Source organism: Trichechus manatus, unplaced genomic scaffold, assembly GCF_000243295.1.
Source record: "Trichechus manatus latirostris isolate Lorelei unplaced genomic scaffold, TriManLat1.0 scaffold00214, whole genome shotgun sequence".
NCBI classification, from domain to species: Eukaryota; Metazoa; Chordata; class Mammalia; order Sirenia; family Trichechidae; genus Trichechus; species Trichechus manatus.
The window spans coordinates 1,294,199-1,299,444 of record NW_004444150.1 but is presented as its reverse complement, the minus strand read 5'-3'; the positions used below and the strand labels follow the sequence as shown (position 1 = coordinate 1,299,444).

The following is a 5,246-nucleotide window of genomic DNA, read 5'->3' as shown; positions in this document are numbered from 1 at the left end:
CAGTGTGTCCAGAACCTGTCTGAGGGTGGGTTCCCTGCACACACTTCTCCTCAGTGTGTCCAGAACCTGACCTGAGGGCGGGCTCCCTGCACATACTTCTCCTCACAGTGTGTCCAGAACCTGACCTGAGGGCGGGCTCCCTGAACACACTTCTCACAGAGTGTGTCCAGAACCTCACCTCAGGAGCGCTCCCTGAACACGCTTCTTCTCATAAAGTATATCCAGAACCTGACCTGGGGAGGGTTCCTGTCCCAGAGGAGGTCTGGTGCTAATGTGTCTGGTATCTGTGGGCCTTTGTTGGTTTTCCCTTTTCTTTGTACATTTTTCCTGCCATTGAAGAGTCAGCCATCCCGGCACAACCCAGCCCCCTCTGATGTATTGAGTCACCTCACACCCAGGGTCCACCTGGTCCTCCTGTGAGATGATGAGATAAATTATCACACGACTGCCTGAGAAGAATGAAGCGTCTCCACCCCATTTACTTTTTCTACAAAGAATTCAGGGAGAGAAAATCATTTTTCTATCAAATCCCAAATTGAAAAATATCCTGCTTTTTCTGGAAGAAATCTGAGGTGATGTGACCTTGATTTCATTTTACCATGCACACTACGCTTTCCTAAATAATTTTGTCTCAAGAGGCTTTTTTTGTGTGTGTTTGCTTAAAATGTTGTCTTATAAATAATCTTAAAATCCAGTTGTCCCCTAAAATTGTCAGTGATAAATTGAGTAAAATATCTCCTAGGAAAACTCTGTGAAGCTGACACTTGAGAAATAAAACTGAATGACGCATAAAAAGTCATTTCTGAGTAAAAGATTTTAAAGATTGTTTTATAGAAATAGAATTTCCGAAGACTGACTCAAGTCAGTAGAGACGTTCCTTAGGCCCTGGTTAGAATGGGCTGTTGCCCCGTCTGCTGGCCTTGCCCGGCTTCTCACTACCTGGGATGAATAGGTGCTAGTCCCCCATCTCCCTGGAGGGTCTCTCACCTACAGGGCTTGTGGGTGTAGGCGTGTCTCATTTGCATACATGCATATTCATGATTTCTATTTAAATATTGTATTAACTTATGCATATATGAAAGCAATTCTCATGATTTTAAAAATTGAAACAGTTTAAAAGAAGACAATGTGAATAAGAAAACGTCCCCCTACCCTCTGCCCACCCCCACCCAAGACCCCCTGCTGGAGGGGTCCACACTGCCAGCGGTTCCACATCTGGGCAGAAAAAACTGTGCGAGGACACGTCTGTCTGCCAGGCACTTGGTCATCCTGCCACCACCCCACCCACGTTTAAAGGCACACCTATAGCGAAGCTCTGAGCCGTCCCACTCCTTGTTCCTTTATTATACTCCCTGGACCTCTCTCCACAGCGGGGCGTGAGGACCTACCTCTTTCTTGCCAACACAGGCTTAGCGGTGCCTGGATGCACCATAATTTGCTTCACTTACCCCTATTAATAGCTATTTAGGTTTACCGCTCCGATAAGCAAAGAACGGTCTTCTTGGCTCCATGTCTGTTACACACACCTGCATAATGTTCGGATAGATTCCTCCAAGTGGGATTGCCGGCTCAAACGTGTGCATTGTACCTTTAACACGGCACCCAAACGGTGCACCAGTCAACGGTCCCCAGGGGCGACGGAGTGCCTGCATCCCCTATGTCTTCCCCAAGGACTATCAAACTTTTCATACGTGGGGGGAATGGCTGTCTTCTTTCATTTGAGTTTCTCTAATTATCAAAACACCAAACGCGTTGCCGTCAATTCCAATTCATAGCAACCCTACAGGGCAGAGTAGAACTGCCCCATAGGGTGTCCAACGTTGTAAATCTTTACTGAAGTAGACTGCCACATCTTTCTCCCGTGGAGCGGCTGGTGGGTTTGAACTGCTGACCTTTCAATTAGCAACAAAGTGCTTAACCATATGCCATCAGCAATCCTCTTTAATTATAAGAGACACTGACTCTTCACAGGCCCCTGGGTGGCACAAACCATTTGTACTTGACTGCTAACCTAAAGGTTGGTGGTTCAAACCCAACCAGTGGTGCCTCTGCTTCCATAAAGATTGTTGGTGGTGGTGGTGCCATCAAGTTGGCACCTAACAAGGGAGTAGGTGTAGGTACAATAGAACGAAACACTGCCCAGTCCTGTACTATCCTCACAATCACTGTTATGTTTGAGCCCACTGTTGCAGCCACTGTGTCAATCCATCTCGTTGAGGGTCTTCCTGTTTTTCGCTGACCCTCTGCTGTACCAAGCCTGATGCCCTTCTCCAGGAAGAGATCCCTCCTGATAACATGTCCAAAGTATGCAAGATGAAGTCTCACTATCCTTGCTTCCAAGAAGCGCTCTGGCTGTACTTCTTCCAAGACAGACTTGTTCGTCCCTCTGGCCGCCCACAGTATATTCAAAGATTACAGCCAGGAAAACCCTATGGAGCTCAGTTCTATCTGTGACACATGGGGCTGCCATGAGTCCCAGTCGACCTGACGGCAGTGGGTTCGGTGTTTGGCTGCTAACTCTTCACGGGAAGACAGAGGTGGATAATGGGGCCCTGGCTCCCTCATGAAGACTGACTCTGGCCCCCACCTTGGCTGGCTCGCTGAAAGTCGCCCTCCTCCACACGGAGCATGTCTGCGAGAGGTCCTAATGGGCCCTCTATTCTCTTTGCACAAGGGCAAACAGAGGCCCAGAGGGAGCAGTGACCCACACAGGGCCCAGGGCCTGCCCAGAGCCCCAGTGTCCGATGCCCAGGGGATCACTCCTGTCCCTGCCCCTACCACCACCCAGCGTCCCCCTAGAGCAGAGAGCTCTCAGCCCTGGGCAGAGCGGAGAGATGCCGGGGGTGGGGAAGGGGAAGCTCCTCCCTGAGTGTCACCTCCCTGGTGGCAGGTGAGTCCACCAGAACAATGGGAAGGCAGCCTTGTGGCCTGATTCAGCTAGGGGCCTGGTTAGAGGGAAAATGGGAATCTCCAATGCCAAACCCAACACTTCCTAGGACAGGGAAGCTTGGGCAAAAGCAGATGCCTCTTCTGGATCCTCAGACGCAGATCTCACAAGGCGCACTGGACAAGAGCCCCTAAAAGTTAAAGAAAAAAATATATCTATATGAAGGTTGGAGGCATCCAAAAGGACTGAAGAAACCGCTCTCCCCTTCGAGAAGCTGTTTATTACCTGATACACACTCTGATTTCCACAGAAAGCCTTGGATCAGGCCTTTACATGTCTTACACTGTCCTCTCATTTTGAAGTTGAGGCATTAGATTGGTGACCGCTTATGAAATCTTGGAGTAGGAAGGCTTTTCTAGCCCTACTCCAAAGCCAGAAACCATAAAAGAAAAGTTGATAGATGTGACTACATGGAAATTTAAAACTTGTTCACAGCTAACAAAGCAAACAACAAATATAGATCCAAAGTCAAAGAAAAATGACACACTGGGAAAAATAAATGCAGTGTACCTGAGCATATGGTACAAACGGACTAAAATCCTTAGTCTAAAAAGCTCTTAAAATCCATAAGAAAAGACATACAACCCAAAGAAAAATTAAAAATGAGTAGAGAACACATACAGGCGATTTTCCAAACGGCCAATCACAAAGTGCAAAGACGTTCAGTGGCACCTGCATTCGAACAAATTAAAAAAGTGATGTAAAGGCCCGTCTTACCTATCGGACTGGCAAAGACAAAACGAAACAGCACGGTGCAGGGTTGGCAAGAGAGTGGGAAGCGGGCATTTGTCACTCACCTCGTGGGTGGAGAGCCCATGAGTGCAGCGTTTCAGGAGAGCAATTTGGCAAAATGCATCCCAATCTTTGGCCTGACAATCTTTCTTCTGGAAACACAGACCAGTTCCAAAGACACATTGTCCAAGCCGTTTATCGGCACTAGTTTACGAACTGTGAAGGAATGTACGAGAATATCGACAGCCCCTGTCTCTGGGTGGTGAGCTTCTTCAGTAGATCTATTGCCCAGACTTTCTCTAATGAACGAGTATCACTGCTTCCAGGAGAAAAAAAAAGTTTATTAAAGAAAAAATTGAGGCATTAAATCAACATCAGGGTTTCCTGACACTTGGCGTGCAGGTCCAAACAGGCCCCAGGCTGGGAAGACTAAACATTGCCCCTTCGTGTCCCTTGTAGGAAAAAGTCTCTGGTTTTGGTCCTATCAAACCTCTGGTACTTTCTGGACAGGAAGCAATCCCAAAGCTCACACCTCAGATTCGTCTGGATTGGGGGCCAAGGAGGCCATCAGGGCCCATCTTTGTGTCTGGCTTGCAATCTGTCCGTCCCATGACAGTAAGCGTTCCCACAGAGCAGAGACAACAGTCCCACCTGTCCGCTGCCTCCTGGCATCCTGAGCAGCACCTGGGGCACCATGGCCTTTGGGCAAAGATCACTGGACTGCTGGAAAAACACAAAAGAACTGGAAAGACATCCAAGGTCATGTAGTGAAGCGCAGAGGCTGTTCCTACGGACAGATGTCCAAGGTGACACAGGGAAGCGCAGAGGCTGTCCCTAGGAGGCAGTGCCTCCTTGGGTTCCCCAAACAGACCTGACCGAAGGACAAGGGGGACGGTCTCTTGAGCATCTGGCCCCTCCAGGCTAGAAGCAGGCTGCAGGTGTGCATAGGGGCCAGTCCCCCCAAGCCTGCACTCCATCCTCTGCAAAAGGGGAAGGCAGGGCCCAGGGTCCCCACCCACATTCGTAGGTGCTCAGTTACTGCCACTTCAATGGCCCCAGCGATAGCCTCTGGGGTCCCTTGCTGCCCCGAAGCTCTGAGCTTCTATTAAGCGTGCTGGCTGGAATCCGGCCTGCCATGCTTCCTGCGGAATGACCCCGGGAAGTAACCTCTCTCTAATTTTGGGGTGAGACTCAGTGAGCGCAGGTGCCCGGGCAGAGCCGCAGCAAGACCAAAGCCGCTGGAGGCCTGAGCAAAGCTCTCCCGAGGAGAGCCGCGCTGTACCAGGGAGGCGGGCAGAGCGGCCGAGCTGTCCCGGCGCTGGAGCCCCCGCTCCACCGTGAGCTCTGTGCAAACTTCCGGCCCAGGGACCGGGACGGAGGTGCTGCGCACAGTGCCCGCACACCGTGGCTACGCGCGAAGTGGAGCTTCCAGTTAACAAGGCCGACAGCAGTCAAGTACATACACCAGCCAGGCGCGTCCTAAGGCCCCGCAGCCCTTCGCGGCTCTGCACGACCCACCTGTGACATCGCGGAGGCCGCCCGCGCGTCCTCACTGCGCGCGCCCGCG

General features: G+C 50.6%; 1 long non-coding RNA gene across 1 annotated transcript; it reads right to left on the bottom strand.

The window, feature by feature from the left end:
- Positions 1-3,032: 3,032 nt before the first annotated feature.
- LOC111822809 (uncharacterized) lies at positions 3,033-5,040 on the bottom strand. Its single transcript, XR_002825922.1, has 3 exons — positions 3,745-5,040; positions 3,173-3,619; positions 3,033-3,077 (listed from the first exon to the last, which is right to left on the bottom strand). It is a non-coding gene; the product is annotated as an uncharacterized LOC111822809 (long non-coding RNA).
- Between the last annotated feature and the right edge of the window lie 206 nt (positions 5,041-5,246).